General features: G+C 37.8%; 1 protein-coding gene and 1 long non-coding RNA gene across 5 annotated transcripts in view; one reads left to right on the plus strand and one right to left on the minus strand.

Annotated features, from left to right (window-relative positions):
* LOC147015963 (uncharacterized) overlaps positions 1-20189 on the plus strand; it is a 659412-nt gene that overhangs the window by 627299 nt on the left and 11924 nt on the right. The window lies entirely within an intron of this gene.
* Positions 1-20189, minus strand: part of LOC147015964 (uncharacterized) — a 62149-nt gene that overhangs the window by 29946 nt on the left and 12014 nt on the right. The window lies entirely within an intron of this gene.

Raw genomic sequence — 20189 nt, forward strand, 5'->3', positions numbered from 1 at the left:
CTTATGAAAGCACAGGGTGATGAACCAAAAAATATTGTTTTTGACATTCAAAAACATACTTCAAAATCAACGATTAAAGTTAAAAATAACTACAAGGTTGATTTCACAATTGATAATTCATTTAGAGAGTTATTGGGTTTCTCCTCAAAAAAGATTGAAACTAATGGGACGTTTTACAGTGATAATGTCGTTCAAATATCCTCAGGAATAAACTCGGTATTAATTCACTGTGATTTGATTGATGGTGCTTATAATGATGGAATAAAAACAAATACAATATTTTCATTCAGTGCTTACTCAACCCCAATTGGTTATAAATTCAATATGGAACCCAAAAATTTGGTTTATCTCCTTGTGTCAGGAAAAAAACATACACAGAGTAAATTTTAGGATAAGCGACCAAGATAACTGTATGATTTCTTTTAATGGGGAAGTTATATCCATCAGAATTCACCTACGTGAAGTTTTCCAATAAATAAATACGATGGTTATTGTGAGGAAACACGAGTTGGGAAAATTTAAAATAATTACAGGGGAAGGGATGTTCCTTTCCCCATACTACAAGGGTGAAGGTATGTATCTTGGTAGAGGATACTATAAACCTAAGAGACAAAGGGGTGTTGGACATCAATTTAGAGGAGATGGTATAATTGATACTCTAATGGGTATCGGTTCAACAATTCTTAAACATAAAGACCTAATTGGTTCAACTGCTTCTGCTGTGGGAAATGTAGCAGGTGCTGTAAAGAGCATAAAAGATGCCCAGAAGGAATCTCATAAATTACAAGCAATTAAATAATTAAGAAAGGCAAAACTCAGTTGTCCCCCCAAGAACAACAGAAAATAATTTGAATACTTGGATCAGGATTTCAAAAGTTTTAACATCTTTTTTTCCTAAATAAATACAAGCATGGAAGCAATTGATGGTATCAATGATTTGGATGATACTATTATCATCTCAAACTCCACTAAAAAAGAAGATTACTTAAAGGTAAATGCAATGACTCTAACAGACTGGAATGCAAATGGTGCAAAAAGTTTTGAAATAAATAATCAACAAACCTATTTGAATCTATCTGAAAGTTTCTTGTTGTGTAAATTTAAATTCACTAAGGCTGGGAATAACACAAACGCTACACTCATAAATGATTTCTTCTGGAAAATGTTTGATAGTGTTCATTTGTACATTGGAACACAAGAAGTTGAAGCGGTTGATTATGTCTCTGCTGTGTCTGAAATGATGAAATTTACACTCTATACATTCAGTGATAGAATGGGAAAGGGGTTTGTCGAAGGTTTTATTCATGATATGTCAACGGTAACAACCACAGACCCTGGATATACTCAAAGGAAAGGAGCGTATAATGATGATGCAAAAGCAGTAAATAGTTTTACTGTGGCAGTTCCTCTTAAAGGTATATTTGGATTTTGTGATCATGATAAAGTTCTGTATGGTCTTAAAATTAGATTTCAACTCCAAAGGAATGATCATGAAAATAGATTGCTTTTTGGTGTTGATGGTGCTTTTGGTGAGCAGAATAAATTTGTAATTGATGAAATGAGTTGGTATATTAGTGAATATACTCCGAATCTTAAAACAGAAGAGACGTTGAATAGAAGACTTAATTCAAAGAAACCACTCAGTGTATCATACCTCAAAAGAAGATGTCAACACGTTAAACTCAACCAAACCACTTACACGTAGAATTTGGGTGTTCTGGAAGGAAAGCCACGATACCTGTGGATCATTTTTAAAAAGCCAGATGGTGATACTGCGACTGATAAGAATAATGCATTGAGTGATAATGCAAAGGTGAAACAACTTCGCGTTTCTCCAGATGGAACATTTATCCATGAGATAGATTGGAAATTAATTGGGAAAAAAATGATTTTGCTGAAGCATACAAGTCTTACCAAAAGGTGTGTGAAAGTAATGGAAATAAAGAACCTATTTTGGATATGACAGCATTTAAAAGTTTGTATACAATCTATGCGTTTGACCTGAGCACTCAAAAGGAAACTATAAAGTCTAATCGAGTGGATACTTCCCTATACATTGAAAGAGGAGAGAGTGAAGAAGTTGATACATATTGTTTGCTTTTGGAAGAAACAGAATTGCAGATTAATGCAGATAATGGTGTTATGATTAGTCTCACATAATTTTTTGTGAAATAAATGAGTGGCAAAGTACCAACTGGGGTATATGTTCATCAAATCAATCTTCATAAACTATCATCTTGTGTTCAAAATCAAAAGCCTTGTACGATTAACGTTAATACAATTCTGAGAAAAGGAGCAGTAAGAATTCATGTTTTGCTCACAAGAGAACAGGTTAAAATCTTGAATGATACTGGCTCACTTAAAATTAAAATGACAAAACCAATGTTGAAAAAATATTCAATAAGAGAGATGAGTGGAGGATTTCTCCCATTTCTAATTCCTTTATTTGCTGGTTTAAGTGTGGTTGGAGCATTGACGGGTGGTATTTCAACAGCGGTGAAAACTGCCAACGAGAGGAAGGCTCAACTCCAGCCTCAAAAAGAATTGGAAAGACATAACAAAGAGTTGGAGAAACAAATTAGTGGAAGTGGTGTAATTGTAGATTTTGCTCAAAAACTTGAAGGTCTGCTTGATAAAACAAGATTGTTAGGTGGAGATATGCTTTCTTCTATTGCACAAGCAGGTGTAAAATTAACTAAAAGAGGTAATGGATTATATCTTTCTAATTAATAAATGAGCATTGATGAGTGGTTTAAAGAATTTGGAAAGAATACAACATCAAATTTACAACTTGTAAGAAATTAAAAATTCATAATGTGGTTATTTGTTTGAGAGATGAATTAACAAATGTGCCTAAACATACAAAGAGTATTATTATGAACTTCGAAGTTAATAATGGGAACGGTTCTCATTGGGTTTGTATTTTTAATAGTCAAGACAAATATTATTTTGATAGTTTTGGTCTTCCACCACCTGTTGAAGTCATAAATTTCTTACAGAATGGTGTTTATCAAACATTTCAAGTCCAAGAATTAAATTCCAAGTGTTGTGGTCAATTACGTCAATATGTGTTATTTCAACTCAACAAAAATAAAAAATGTTATGATATTATTTTTAATCTAATATAAATGACTTATGTTGGTAAAGATGGTTCTATCTTTGGTGTATCGCAAGAACTGGATATTGATTTATCATTGTTACACAAAGGCACAGGCTGAACGACATAAATGTAATATAACCAAAAATATTCATATGAAAAATGCTAATAAATAAAAAAAATTATCCAAGCCCGACTGACGTGAATGACTTGGTGAGATTAAGCGATTTATCACAATATGTATCCTTAAATAAAACCGCCATGTATTCCAAAGATGCAGAAGTGTTGATTTTATCTCCTGGTCATACAGAATTCACAGTTCGAATTAAAATAAATTTTTATAAAGAAGGGCGTATCGTTTGCATGAGAATAGAACAATGGGGGTATGGTATGAATGATTTAGGGTATAATTGGTCATTTAAAATTGACCTAGAAGACCTGGAAAAATTAAATCAGTCTCCTAAGGAAGAAAATTATCCACTTGGTATAGAGAATGAGTTTTGTGGAGCCACGATGAGTAAACGTAAAATAAAAGAATTTAATAAGGGTTAATATAATAATGGTTTTGCCCTAGTTTTTATCATGAAAACAGAAAAAAACAGGATTATATATAATAAGTAAGGAAATACAAAATGATTTAACTATGGGAAGATGGGGAGGTGTTTCGTGCCGTAATATTATTCTAACATACATTTCTAAAACATTAATGACAGCAAGAAGGCTTCAACAAAATTATCATTTCTGTGTCCAAGCATACCTTCAAGAAAAAGGTACTCCGTATTTTAATAAATATGTTCTACAACATAAGAATGAGGTATTTTCAATAAAAGATTGGCATTATGCTGATGTTGATAAACCGACAACTTTAGATTTAATTAGAATGTTAAATAATGAAAAAATTATAAAGTTAAGAAAAGGTAAGGCTCTTTTGGAAATTCAAAAGAAATTTTATTGGTTTCCTGTTGTAAAAAAAAATATTTTGGATACAGGAATAACAAGAAATCCTGATGAATATATGTATGATATTCTATGGGGTGTAAGCGATTCAAGGATAGTAAGGGACGAGGAAGGAGTTGAAAAGAGAGAAGAGGAGGAAAAGGAGAAGAGAGAGAAGGAGGAGAGGGAGAAGAAAGAGGAGGAAAGAGAGAGAAGGAGGAAAGAGAGAAGAGAGAAGGAGGAGAAGGAGGAGAGGGAGGAAAGAGCGAGACTAAATAAATATGAAAATATGGAAACCGATGAGATTAAAAAAAGATTGGGGTATAACAGAAAATAACTCAACCCACCGAGGAGGAAAACAAAGAATTAACAAGTCTATTTGCAATATTTTCGATAAGACTATTGACATCGGCAAGATATTCATTTTGATTCAAGTTTTTCATTTTTTTTTCTAAAATAAATGGAGGAGAGAGTGAAGGCATTTCAAAGGATTCTTTATGTTTTAAAAATTAAGATTCAACTGTGCATGTTGGAAACTAAAAAGGTTTTTGCACTCTGCAGGAATTTTTCTCATAAATAAATGAGTTATTGTCTCAAATGTAAAAAGAAAACTACAGTCAAAGCTCGTTACTATGCCACCCGTCAGGACCGAGCAAAAGTGGCATAGTAGCGAGAGTGGCATAGTAACGAGATTTTGTAAAAACGGCCTTATTTTCTCAAGTTACCCATCTGTAGTTAATCTTTAGACAAAATTTATTCCAGCAAGTGAAAGGCATGACTGTTGTATAAGCTAAGCGAACGGAGAACATACACACACTAACAGAGTTCACACACTAACATATGGCATGGCGAGAAATTCACGACACACAAAGCTTTCAAGAATCGTCGGCTGGCGCATCTTCTTTCAGCGGATCTCGTGCATCTCGTTGTCTAGCCGATCGCACGCTTGCATCACACCGGGCTTCCCGCTTCTCTGCTGCATGAACTTCCAGACGGTGCTACAAGCGCGCTGGGCTTCCTCGAACGGAACGATTTCCTCCTCGACAGTTACCTCGTCATCTTCGCTTTCCACCGGCTCCTCACTGCACAGAATCTCCTCCGCAATCTCCTCCAGCGTGAAATACCCGCCAGTCGCGAGGCGCTCGTCGGCTTCGAGAAAGTGAGACAGCTCGATCTCCTCGTTCTCGTGCATCTTTTCCTCGGCAGGCAGAGCTTCCCAGATGTCGGGCAGCTCCGCATCCTGTGGCTCAGTTTGGATCTCCTCTTCGATGAATTTGGCCTTCGCGAATCAGTTCCTGATCGTCGACTTGCCGACCTGCTCTCAAGCACGCCGGGCGACGTGTAGAGCGTCGAGCAATGTGAACTTGAACTCCTTTCCCTCGTCTATGGCCTCAAGCCGGCGGCATAGCAGGAGCTTCTTGTAGTGGCGCTTGAGGTTCTCTATGATTCCCTGATCTATTGGTTGCGAATTGGCTGTCGTGTTGGGTGGGAAGAAGACCAGTTGGATGTTGTTCAGCTCGAGCTCGGGAGGGTGGCCAGAGAAGTTATCGAGACAGACCAGCACTCTGCGTCCCTGCTGGCCGAGTCGTCCGTCCCACGCACGCAACATCTCCTCGAAAAGCTCCGCCGTCATCCACGCCTTCGAGTTCGCCTTGTACTTGACCGGGATCTCTTTGTTCTTGAAGGCACGGGGTTTCTTGGAATTGCCAATCACCAGAAGAGGGAACTTCTCACTGCCGCTCATGTTTGCCCCAACCAGAAGAGTGATCCTTTGCTTGCTTTTCTTTCCTCCAGTACACCGCTCTCCCCTGAAAGCCATGGTCTTGTTCGGAAGCAGCTGCCAGAAGAGTCCAGTCTCGTCCAGGTTGAAGACGTCGTCTGCGGAGAACTGCCCGAGTAAGGGCCAGAGAACCTGTTGTTGCCACTCAAGAAGGGATTGCGAATCCACCGCTCCAGCTTCGCCCTGCACTGTCTTGAACGTGATGCCGTGGCGCTTCTTGAACTCGTGCCTTTTAACAGTCACACAGTAGTGGCATGGTAGCGAGAGTAGGGGGTGGCATAGTAAATTAATTTTGTATTGAATTTTGTCGGGACCGAGCAAAAGTGGTATAATAGCGAGAGTGGCATAGTAACGAGCTTTGACTGTAATACGAAAAATATTTCGTATATTAAAAGTAAAAATAACAGGGTTATACAAAAAGGTATATGTTCGGTGTGTGGTTCAAAAAAAAAAATCAATTTATCTCCAAACACAAACTCGGAGGAGATATACAAAAGCTTTTATCAGGAAGTAAATTTACAACTACTGGAATACCAGGGGAATTACATCTACCAGGGTATTCTTTCTGTGGTCCAGGCACAAACTTGAATAAAAGATTAGATGAGGCAGACAATCCTAAATCATGGAGTGAACCCATCAATAGAGTTGATGAAGTGTGCATGAGGCACGATATTGATTATGGGAATACCACAACTTTGGAAGAAAAGCATGAAGCCGATAGAGAAATGATGTATAATTCGTCTCTGATACAAAATCCAACCTTGAGAGAAAAAGTTGATCGGTTCATCGTGAAGAAGACGATCAGTGCTAAATTGAAACTTCGACTTGGAAATTCAAAAAACTTATAGGCTCTAATGATGTCATTAAGACTGAAGAGCAATTAGCTGATGAATTACATAAACCAATATTCACAAAGTTTCGTAGAAGGAAGGTTTATTCCAAGGAAGTTGATTATATCTGGTCCGCTGATTTGATTGAACTCAATAATGATAAGGGGTACAAGTGTGCTTTAACCATTATTGATTTGATGAGTAGATATGCATGGGTTGTCCCTTTAAAAAACAAAACAGGTAATACTCTTATGTTAGCCTTTCAACAGAGAAGATATTTAATAAAAGTAAGAGAAAACCTCAAAAATTGTGGACTGATGAAGGTCGAGAGTTTTATAACAAGACATTTATGAATTTTCCAAAAAATAACAGTATTACATTATACAGTACCTTCAATGAAGGAAAAGCCGTTGTTGTTGAACGTTTTAATCGTACCTTAAAAGAGAGACTATATAAAAAATTCACACAACTCAGTTCACAACAATGGTCATCTTTTATTCAGAATATTGTGGATAAGTATAATGACACGATTCACACGTCAACGAATATGAAACCATCAGAAACATTTACAAAATTAAAATATGAAAAAGTGATTAATATCAGAAAACCGAAGTTCAAAGTTGTAGATATCGTAAGAATATATAGGTGGAAATCTAATTTTGAAAAAGGTTATATTAAACGATGGACGAACAAACTTTTTAAAATTGTTTATGTAATAGATACGGTTCCTTGGACTGCTAAGATATATGATTTAGAAGGGGAAGAGATTTTAGGTTCATTTTATTCACAGGAATTACAAAAGACAAAACTAAGCAGATAATACCCATGGCAGCAATGGGTTGGCGCTTCACTCCCTCCTACTATACACCGTTGTGGACACTCGAGGGCCAAGTCAGAGGTGTATAACAGTATATAATGTGTGTGAAGGGGGACGTTCTTAGATCTGTGAACCCCAAACACAGAATCCTCAACTGAATAGTCAAGGCTTAACTTTTGTTTGTTGGTGGGTGTGTGTGTGTGTGTGTGTGTGTGTGTGTGTGTGTGTGTGTGTGTGTGTGTGTGTGTGTGTGTGTGTGTGTGTGTGTGTGTGTGTGTGTGTGTGTGTGTGTGTGCGCGCGCGCAGTGGGAGCAATGGGTTGGCGCTTTACTCCCTCCTACTATACACCATTGTGGACACTCGAGGGCCAAGTCCGAGGTGTATAACAGTATATAATGTGTGTCAAGGGGGACGTTCTTAGATCTGTGAACCCCAAACACAGAATCCTCAACTGAATAGTCAAGGCTTAACTTTTGTTTGTTGGTGTGTGTGTGTGTGTGTGTGTGTGTGTGTGTGTGTGTGTGTGTGTGTGTGTGTGTGTGTGTGTGTGTGTGTGTGTGTGTGTGTGTGTGTGTGCGCGCGCAATGGGAGCAATGAGTTGGCGCTTCACTCCCTCCTACTATACACCGTTGTGGACACTCAAGGGCCAAGTCCGAGGTGTATAACAGTATATAATGTGTGTCAAGGGGGACGTTCTTAGATCTGTGAACCCCAAACACAGAATCCTCAACTGAATAGTCAAGGCTTAGCTGTTGTTTGGTGGTGTGTGTGTGTGTGTGTGTGTGTGTGTGTGTGTGTGTGTGTGTGTGTGTGTGTGTGTGTGTGTGTGTGTGTGTGTGTGTGTCCCAACCCTCACATTCAAAATCTCAATCCCAACCCCCCAACACAATGTCTTTTTCAAAATGATATTTCCACCTATATATATTTTTTCGGTTTTTTTCTCTTCTTCCAATTCTGTCTTTTAAGGCTTTCAGCTTTGATGATGTAGAAAGGGGGAGTAAGAACTTTATTGATAGGTTTATATCCCAAAGAGTGGTCGCATTTCAAGTCTCCAAAATAAACCCAACTTTCCAAGTCTCCAAGGTATAACCACATTCCTGTTGAGTTTCCAAGATACGTATCACATTGTGAGTTATCAAGCCAGAACCCACATTTCAAGTCTCCAAAAATATAACCATCTATCCAAGACTCCAAGGTAGAATCACAATTTCCAGAAATATAGTGGGTTTCGGTGATAGATCTCACATAGTATAACTGTGGATCATCAAGGAAAACTCCATTTTTTCAAATTTTTATGGGTTTCAGTGATAGATCTCACATAGTATAACTGTGGATCATCAAGGAAATCTCCATTTTTCCAATTTTTATGGGTTTCAGTGATAGATCTCACATAGTATAACTGTGGATCATCAAGGAAATCTCCATTTTTCAAAATATCTGAAACTTGTGAGTCTCCAAGGTAGGTTTCATATTTAGAACCATCTTGGCAGAACCCTTTTCCCGAGTCTCCAAGGTAGTTATTTAAACCATCAAGGCAGAACTCATTTACTGATTTTTTCAAAATTTGTGAGTCTCCAAGGTAAAACTTGTATTCTGGCTCATCAACATATAACTTGTTCAGTGGGTATTGTCTTGATAACTCGCAATGAGTACTATTGCTGTAAAACTCTTTTTCAGGATTTTGCTGGTCTCCAAGGTGTAACTCTTTGGATGGGTCATCAAGGTCGAGCTCATGATGTGGGTCTTGGTCGCTCACAAGGTCTTCAACCAAACCAACAATTTCGCCCCAAGTTGTGGCAAAAGCAGTATTTTCATTTTGTATTCCAGATACAATTTCCTGTGAGAGAAAATAATAATGTATTAATTAAGTGATTTAATTATTAAATGATTATATGCTTAAATCATACTCTGTAAATAGGAAAATATAATCTTACCTCAATAGATAAGAGGTTTGAATCCAGTTCATCAACTTGAAGGTTTAGTTCCATACAAGTAGTAGAACTCCAAGGAACTCCAAAGTCATCCCACTCAAGTTCAGCACAGCACTCCACCCATTGTCAGTAAAAGTAAAAAAATGTTTAAAATGGAGTCTGGGTTTGAAGTTTTTATACAGAAAGACTGGTGTGTGTGGTTTCCTTTGGAAATTCCCTGGGCAAGCCCAGGCAAGCCTTCGTTGGGAAATTTTTCAAAAACATAACATTCTAGAAATTTCTAGTGAATTCTTTGTGAGTCAGAAATGAACTGGAAATGATGTAAGAGTAGGCGGGGCTTAGTAAAAGTGGGCGTGGCTTATAAAAATTACCTCATGAATAGTGGGTGGGGTTTATGAAAAGTGGGCACGGCTTATGAGAAAATGCCTAATGAAAAATGGTTGGGCTCATGAAAAGTGGTCGTGGCTTATGCAAAAAATAATCTGAGGCTCAGGAGGAGGTCAAACAAGAACATTAAGAGAAGTTTATCATTTTATCTCTGCTCAACAAAGGTCTATAGACCAAGAACGAAGTTCTAAAATAATATTTGTGAACATACTCGATGGTGATGAATGTAACAGGAAAAATAATTTATTACCTCGAATAGAACATGAACAAATATTTGTTAGATCACTCTTTGAGTGGAGTAAGTAATGGGGCAGAGATCGATCTCTTCTTTTGACCCCCTGGACTAAGAGTCAGAGGGGGGAGAGAAATCATTCTCCTGTTTTAACTGAATGAGCCTTGAGATAGAGAGTTCTCCCTATTAATTTGTATAGGGGGAATCATTCTCCTGTTTGGGTTTTTTAAGGGGTTTTCAAAAAGGTTAGCCTATACATTTGTATGAGGTTTTTTTGGACCCTGAGACAGTCTCAATTTAACATGAGCTTGTATGGCAGAAAATCATTCTCCTGTTTAAGGTTTATAAGGGGTTTTCAAAAGGGTTATCCTATACATTTGTATGGGAGGGGGAGGAATTGGACTCCAGTTGAGGGGTTTTCGGGGATCAATTCAAAGTTTTCCCCATTCATTTGCATGGATGTCTCAGAAACTCCATTAATCTACTACTTCTATCAACTATATGAATATGCTGCCTTATGCTCTTTCCTCCAGGCATTCAGGTCTATCTCCCATCACAACCTGAAGTTCTCTCCAATTTCTACTTCTGAGCTTTATTACACCTACTGGGCCCATGTCCCCCATTTAATTCCCACTACTCTTCTCCTACTCTGGTGTATCAATGTGTTCTTGACTGTCTGTTTTCCCTCCTTCCCACAAACTATATGTTGACGTTTAACCCTCTCTTCTACTCTTATATGAACTTCAACTGATGTATAAAAAAGCTTTGTTACTTTACGACCATTCTTGTTCCAACTTTATTTCAGAAATTCTAGATTAAAATATCTGTTTTGAGTATAGATTTCACATTTTAAAAAAGCAAAGCATTACAAATGACTGTGTTCAATTATCCTTTGTGATAACGTACAAACTCCTCCATGAGCCACCAATAAGAAAATAAAACATTTTGTGTACTCTGTAAGAACGGATCTCTGCGAAAAGACACATGAATGAAGTTCATATTTTATACAAGGAAACATACACACAGCAGTATTGTTGGTCCATAAAACACAGCAGTATTGTTGGTCCATTGTTGGTCTATTGGTCCATAAAACAAACCGTTAACCCAATCTATCAATTCACTTATCTTTTATGCAATGACTCCATTTTCCAATTGCTTGGTTAACTTAACATCCACATCCCTGTTGAAATTAACTTACATGTACCATTCAAACTCAGCAAGGAATTTTGTTGGGTTATCAGCATAATGGCCTACTTACCCTGTGCTTGCAAAGCGAAATGCAGGGTTAAGCGATCGGTCGCATACGTGTGCTGTACGTATGTGCGTACATACGTGTCTGCATTTTTTTATTTTTGAGCAATGCCACGGGATCTAAAATCCACAATCTCCATGTGGGTTGGACAGTGGTCTTTCCCTCCACATTTGAAGGATAGCATGTTTTGAGATGCTGCACCAGGACCACAGTTATTTACAGGAAAACAAATCCATAATCAGATAGTTTGGAGATGAACATGCCACCAACTGAACTATCCTGTCGTCTGTACCTTGATACAAAAAGCATATGAACATGGATTGGACTTGTTCATCATTAGACGAGATGTAGAGGATAGCCCGAGCCTGCAGGTGCCAACTCGATCTCATGCAAACTGGCACACATTTTGAATTGGCAGCTCAATTATGCTTTTATATGTCCGGTGAGTGGTGAAACGATGGATGAAATGAACAAGACATTGATTAAGTTGTGTTAACCACTGTGAGAAGTAAGGGGAAGCTGATGTTTTGGCCGTTAACCCTTCTTCGGAGCAAAAGAAAGGCTCTCTTTTGCTCTGATGAAGAGTTGGTACTAGCCTTATACAAGCAAGACTAGTTACCCTCGCCAGAGGAGAGGGTATTCCACTTGGGTCCGTTTGTTTTCTTGTTTGTCTGTCTGTCTGTCTGTCTGTCTGTCTGTCTGATTGTCCACACAGAACTTTAGTGTTTCTCTCCGCAACCACTTGTCGGATTGAGACGAAATTTCCACCATATGTGCGACGACTCATGCAGAATGTTATAATGATAATTATGATGTTGTAGGTCATGTGGTGTGGCAGCCATGTTGGAAAAAACAGAAAAACATTGCACCTCTATCTCTGAAACTGCATCAAGGAAAAAATTTAAACTTGGCACATGGCAAGTACTCCTCATGGGGAATAAGTGATTTTTACCATGATGTCATAGGTGCCTTCGTTATGATGTCATAACTGCATATGTATAATGCTACATCTGATCAGTATGAAAATTTTTGAAGGTTATCTTGGGATAAAATGGTCCACAGAAAAAAAATTGATGATGTCATCGGTCACGTGATTCGGCAGCCAGATTGTTTTTGTTTTTTTAACCTTCAAAATCTTCTTCACTGAAGTGGCTAAACATATCGAGGTGAAACTTTACACACACGACCACCTATCCATGAGGAACAAAACGTTCACACATATGATGTCATCGATCACATGGATTGTCAGCCATATTGGATTTACCCGAAAACCTATAAAATTTTCTTCTCTAGAACGGCTAGACAGATCAAGGGAAAACTTCACAAAAATGTTCCCCATGCATTGTGTTTACAAATTTAATCAGGAATAATTGATAGATCACATGGTTTGGCAGCCATATTGGATTGAAGAAAAATATTAAATAATGTTTTCTTTGGAACTACTTAATCAATCAAGGTGAAACTTCACAATTATGATGTCGTAGTGATGGCGAATACATGTTTTAAATTTCAACTTGATTGGACACATGGTCTGGCAGCCAGAATTATTTAATATTTTTGATCTGGGTTCTTTTTTATTTATTTTTAATAAGGCTCACTTGGCTGGGCCTGGATGGGTTTGAGGGTAGAGGAGTAGCAGCTGAAATGCAAATCCTATCCAGATTCCTCCTGATGACTTCATCTTTTCTTTTTGCTTGTTTGGGTTCCTTCTGATGACTCCAATGCCGGACTGTAACTATTTGGTCTTCCATTTGATTTGAATTGAATTTATTTTAATCCCTTTCTAAATTCAATTGAATAAAAATAAATGTCATCAGTTAGGTCAGGGTCAGGTGTCCAATCAAAGCGGAGTTGCATCAAAGTGGGACGTCTTGGCACCCGTTCATAACTGCCAGCAGTTATAAAGTGGCAGTTCTAGTTATGTCTCTTATTAATTACGTAACACACCAGTACACAAAACAAGTCCTGGCAAGGGTCTGCAATCTTTGATTGCTCTTTTTCTTTTCTTGTCCTTCATTTTGCAGGTGTGTGGTGACACTGGTTGTTGTCAAAACCATTTGGTGCAATGTCATAAATATGACTTCATTGAATATGACATTATATCAGCCTTGTGTCATGATGCCTGCTCTTCACCTTTTTTCTTCCCCGATTTCTACCCAATTCCTTTGCAATAGTGATACCTTGCTTTATAGTGTCAACACATCAGTCAGTTATTATAGTTCACAGCATACTCCCAGAACGAGTTGTCTTTCGTTTCAGTTTTGCTTCGAATGCTTATTAGCCACATCAGTCAAAGGCACACCTGAAGTGATGTCATAAAAACAGCTGTTTATACACTAAGGATGTCACCACTAAGATTTGAGATTTCCAGCTGCCAAACCTGGCCATAAGGGACACATCAAGGAAGCTTGTAATTATGCAAAAACTGTTGGATGGAAAACTTTTGAACTGTTGGACGACTTTGAAGCCTTGTGACTATAGAAATCAATGTCTGGTATAGTCACAAGTGAGTTGGAACTTTAATGTTACATGGGCTCCCCATTTGTCAGCTTTTAAGATTCCCTTATTTAATTGTGATGGCTTCAATGGTCCTGTGGCCAAAATGTGCAAATGGCAGAATGTTTATGCTGAGATAAAACGTCGAGGAACTTGAATATACATTTTTAAAAAACGAAGTTGTTTCAAAGGGTTATTTTGAATGGTTCAATGTAGAAAAATGTCCTTTAGCACCTGTGGTCAGATAATTTGAAGCTGTCACGATACAGAAGATTGCATTAACTGCTTTAGATAATTTTATGCCTCGTTTGCACTGTGAACTGCTCCTGTTATGGCGCAACTTAAATCTCGCCATTAACAAGGTCAGCCAGATATTTCTGTGGTATGCAGTTCTCCCATCTCATCCCCTCAAATGTAACCGTTCACAAGAACAATTGTATCATCATATTCCCTTCCATCTGTTATCACACTCCCCAGCATTTTGCAACACTGAAGAAGATAAGGTAGATGCAAAAAAGCTCCCACCTTGGCACTTTTTGAGAATGAAGTATTCCTGGCATGGAAAATGTAATACACAGACTGAACTGCCATCAGATTCAGGGAATAACTCGAGCGGCCACTCGGTAGAACGCATACCTCCACCAGGCTGATTAGTTTACGTTTTGTATCCCACTGATAGGCCGGATCTGGATTCGGACCTGACATGAAATTCATTTGCCTTGCTCTCATCACCTAACCAACTCATCCACCAAGTTTCATCTGAATCCATCCATAACTTTTTGAGATATCGTGGTATATATCGTTTTAGCCCTTTCACTCAATAGTGAAGAATCACTGCAAAATAATGAGATTTTGAATCATTCATAGCTAATGAAATTATGTTGGAGTTATTGTTGTTGTGTTAGAGTCCAACATTTGCATTGTGGTTTCTGCTTTTTAGTCTCACCCCAAAGGGATTGCAAGACTTTTGTAATGCCCCTGTCTGTTTGTCTGTGTCCATGTCTATATATATTTTTTCACTGAAAAAAAACATTTTCTTTGCAACCACTTGTCCGATTGATGCGAAACTTTAAACGTAGGAAGGAGTCCCCATGAAGAATATTACATTGATAACTCTGATGTCATAGATCACATGGTATGGTTGCCATATTAAATTAACAGAAAAAAAATTGGACATCATCTTCTCTGAAATCGCTCAACAAAGAAAAATTGGAACTTGGCATATGTCATCAACTGCCCATGGAGTATATCGGGTGAGAACAATGCCATCATCGGTGAAGTGGTATTCCAGCCATAATTGGTTGAACCGAAATCCTTATCCGAAAAAATCTGAAACTTCATCTATCTATAATTCCAGCAATCTGTGTGTGTGTGTGTGTGTGTGTGTGTGTGTGTGTGTGTGTGTGTGTGTGTGTGTGTGTGTGTGTGTGTGTGTGTGTGTGTGTGTGTGTGTGTGACCACTGTTTCTCGACAACCTCTGGTCCGATCTAAATGAAACTTGCCAGATATATTTCTGGGGACCTGAGGATGTGCCTTTTCAAGGTTTGATATTAATCGGACAAGTGCTTCCCAAGTTATGGCCATTTATTTACCAAACCAATGGGAAGACATGTTGTTGCGTGGGCGTGGCCGATGGGGAAGGGAAGCACAGCCACGTTCCCCATTACGGGTTACAACGTACGGGCTTCCGGAGAGTGATGACTTCGTGTATTCTAATAATTTCTCGATTTCTTATGCGCATTTATAGATAAACACAATGGCCCAAGTTATGATCGTTTTCATATTAGACGGTGTATAAATTTCGGGAACATCAGAGTGCTGGTATGCTCCGAACCAGGAAGTAAATTTTTTTCTCTCTCTTCTCTTCTCTTTTTGTTTTTCCTTGCCACAACATTGCGAAAAGGTAAAATACGTTGGCGCTAATTGAATAATTGGGTGTTAAAAATAAATTGCGAATAATCGTAACTACGAATAATATCGAACTTCCGGGTCACGCACGTACGGGCACGTGAGAGCGAAGAAACGGCCTGTGTGATTTATTTATTTATTTATTTATTTATTTCTTTTTACGGGCACGTACTAATATATCTAATGTACGACTTCATACATCTGATCATTGAAAGTGAATCATGAAATTATGCCGTCATCGGTCACGTGGTCTGGAAACCATATTGGATTGCAAAATAAAAATGTAAAAAATATTCTTCTCCAGAACTGCTTCACAGATCAATGCTAAACTTCATACATATGATCAACTAGCCAATGGGAATGTAGTTCGAAAAATTTAATATCCATCTTCATTGATGCAATTTATCCTTAATATGCACAATAGTGCTCATTAAATATCCTAATAATCAATCAATATAATCAACTCAATCATATTCTTGGAATACTTACCCGGTGCAGTCTTGAGAAGAACTTGGTGTGAGCCAACTCTTCTGGTGGAAAATCTGTAATTGCATCCATCTACACTTCTGAGATAAATGTGTCCAAATTATATTTTTAAATGTCTGCTGTAGTGTACATTCATAAGCCTTTACAAAGTAGCTTATATTGTCATTCCCAGGTATTTTCATAACTACCAAGGCTGATAAAAACACCAGAATAGATCGCTAAAGTATAAATCAGAGTCATTAAAACACCAAATTGTACTCCTTATTCTTCGCTTTGTCCACCAGCTCGAGCACAATAAAGGCTGAAGCAATTAAAATGATTCTAATTTCTAACTCGAGGAAGTGACATTGTCTCTGGGAGTTAGGCTTTGTTTAATTCACCATGTAAGTTCTGAGGGACGTGCATCGTCCAAGTAATATGCGCGATATCAAATGGTCATGTAACATGTTGTAAAGTTTCAATATCCTCTGTTGAACAGTTTTTCATGTTTGCTCCAAAATGCAGACACGTATAATCTGTATATACATACGTATGCATGTACGTGACCGATTGCTTAAACCCGCTTTTCACTTTGCATTAGCGGGGTAATAAAGCTCGGGATAATGGAAAGGAATGTGACATACTGTAATAGGGTACATGGATGATACGGATATACGGGCCATAATAGTAGCATATTCAGTTAACGATGGCATTTTTGTTAAGAATGAGCACGAGAGGCGAGGCGATGCACTCTACCGGATGCCCTTCTCGTTTTAGAATGTTTTTTGGTGGAATGCTGTGTTATTTAAGCTTCGACTCATCTATTAGGTTATGTCCTTCCTGCTGTATGCGTCTTGTTCCTTTTGTGTGATCACCTTCTCCATGTATGCCCTTTCCCCTTCAAGTTAATTCCCCAAATCCTCGAAACAAACAAAGACACACACATTAAAATAAGGAAATGCAATGATGTCAAGCTGATAAATTAGGTTGCTTGGCTGTTTCCTTTAACTGTTTGTAATCATTGTGCTGTATGACATGGTCATAGTGTTATTCTCCTGCTTTCACAATAGATAGACAGAATTGTCTTTTCTGTGTCTGCTTTCCTCTGGCAATATGTTCATTATTTTACAAGTAAGCACGACTTCAATCCAAGAAATATATTTTTTGAGCCACCCAAGGAATAATTGATAGGTCACATGGTTTGGCAGCCATTTTGGATTGACAAAAAATATTAAATAATATTTTCTCTGTAACTGCTTAATCAATCAATGTGGAACTTTGCATTCCCAGGTCAAAAAACCAGTAAAGACCAGTAGCTTACTGGTCAACTGGTACCAGTTGAAAACCAGTAGCTAACTGGTACCAGTAAAGCCAGTTGGTTTCTTACTGGTTTTAATATGGAAATTGGAATAGAGTGATATATTACCAGTTGAAATACAATTGTATTTAACTAACTGGTATCAACTGGGACCAGTACATTGTAACTGGTATCAACTGGGAGACCAGTACATTGCAACTGGTATCAACTGGGACCAGTACATTGCAACTGGTATCAACTGGAACCAGTAAGACTTTAACTGGGACAAATATGAGCTACTGTTTTTTTCAACTGGGAAATTGGAATTCTGACTGAATTTAACTGGTACCAGTTGAAACCAATAGAGACCAGTTAAAGACCAATTAGAACCAATAGAGACCAGTTGAAAATGTGTACTGGTTTTAACTGGTTTTTCGACCTGGGTTTATGGTCTCATATCGATGGGGGATACATGTTTTAAATTTCAACTTGATCTGACACATGGTTTGGCAGCCATATTGGATTTACCCTCAAACCTACAAAGAAAATACACCACTCAAAAGAAGTCCTGGCGAGGATCTGCAATCTCTGATTGCTCTTTTTCTTGTTAGGGTACTCAGTCAAATGGACTGAGTAACCTATTGTTTTTCTTCTGTTTATTTCGTATTTCTTATTTTTCTTCCGCCGGCAATTTGCGGGTTCTTTCGCTTTAAAAATCATTTTCTCAGGAACGGTAAGTCCGATCGACACAAAATTTACACCATCGTATGTATCTTTTTTGAGAGCATACTCAATTGATAATTGTGATTTCATAGGTCACGTGGTATGGGCGCCACCTTGAAAAAAAATCGATAAACTTTGGACCTCTGTATCTCTAAAACGGTGCAATGGAAAAATATTTCGCTTCATACATTTTAATGAACTCCCTATCGGGAATACGTGTGATTTTTAGTGACATCATCAGTGAAGCGGTATCCCAGTGAAAATTCGTCAAGTAGAACGCTGCATATTAAAAATCTGAAATTTCTTGAGCATCATCTTCACAAAAATTCACTGTAGATAAAAAAATTGTGACATCATAGGTGACTTGGTTCGGCAGCCATCTTGTTTTGAATTTAAAAAAAAAATCTTCTCCAGAACGGTTGGACAGATTGAGGTGAAACTTTACACAGACATTTCCCATGAAGTCCTTTTTCAAGTTTGTTAATTTCTTATTGATAGGTCACATTGTTTGGTGGCCATTTGAATTTATCCTAAAACCTTCAAACATCTTCTTCTCCAGAATGGCTGGTCAGATCAAGGGGAAACATCACATAAGCATTATTCACGAGTCATGAGTATAAGTTTGTTAATTTCTAATTGATAGGTTGCATGGTTTGGCAGCCATATTGGATTCAAGAAAAATATTAAATAATGTTTGCTCTGGAATCGCATAGCCTATCGAAGCGAAAATTTGCAACTATCATCTTCCACCATTTTTGCATACATAGCAAAAATCATGACATCAAAAGTCACATGGTTTGGTGGCCATCTTGAATAGAAAAACACACCTTATCCGATTAACACGAAACTTCACAGACGTATTCCACTTTAGGATTGAAGGCAGAATGTAAATTTTTGATGTCGTAGGTCACATGGTTCGTCAGCCATCTTGGATCGAAAATTAATAAATTTTTAAAATCTTCTCCAGAACGGCTGGACAGATTGAGGCAAAATTTCACACACACTTTCCCCAAGACATCCTTTCGCAAGTTTGTTAATTTCTAATTGATAGGTCACATGGTTTGGTGGCCATATTGAATTTACCCTAAAACCTTCAAACATCTTCTTCTCCAGAACGGCTGGTCAGATCAAGGGGAAACTTCACAAACGTATTGCACATGAGTCGTGAATATAATTTTGTTGATTTCTAATTGATAGGCCACATGGTTTGGCAGCCATGTTGGATTCAAGAATTATATTATATAATGTTTTTTCTGGAACCACATAACCTATCGAAGTGAAACTTGGCGACTATCATCTACCCCCCATGCCTGCATATAACTTAAAAATTATGACATCACATGTCACATGGTTTGGTGGCCATCTTGGATAGAAAAACGAACCTTGTCCGATAAACACGAAACTTCACAAACGTGTTCCACTCCATGATTGGAAGCAGAATGTAAATTTATGATGTCATAGATCGCATGGTTCGTCAGCCATCTTGGATTGAAAATTAATAAATTTTAAAAATCTTCTCCAGAACAGCTGGACAGATTGAGGCAAAATTTCACATACACTTTTCCCAAGACATCCTTTCACAAGTTTGTTCATTTATAATTGATAGGTCACATGGTTTGGTGGCCATGTTGAATTTACCCTAAAACCTTCAAACATCTTCTTCTCCAGAATGGCTAGTCAGATCAAGGGGAAACTTCACAGTATTGCTCACGAGTCGTGAATATAAGTTTGTTAATTTCTAATTGATAGGTCACATGGTTTGGTAGCCATGTTGGATTGAAGGATAAATATTATTTAATGTTTACTGTGGAACCGCTGCTTCTATATATGCGAAACTTCACAATTATAATTTAGCCGACATGTGAAACGTGGATTTAAAATTTCAACATGATCAGCCACGTGGTTTGGCAGCCAGAATTATTTAATTATTTGAATCTGAGACATTTTAGATTTTTGTTTTTTTTGCAGAAGGCTCACTTGGCTGCACCTGAATGTGTGCAGCCAAGTGTGTATATATATATATATATATATATATATA

This window comes from Eptatretus burgeri, chromosome 12, assembly GCF_056783735.1.
Source record: "Eptatretus burgeri isolate ZD-2024b chromosome 12, Ebu_testis_v1, whole genome shotgun sequence".
Classification (NCBI taxonomy): Eukaryota; Metazoa; Chordata; class Myxini; order Myxiniformes; family Myxinidae; genus Eptatretus; species Eptatretus burgeri.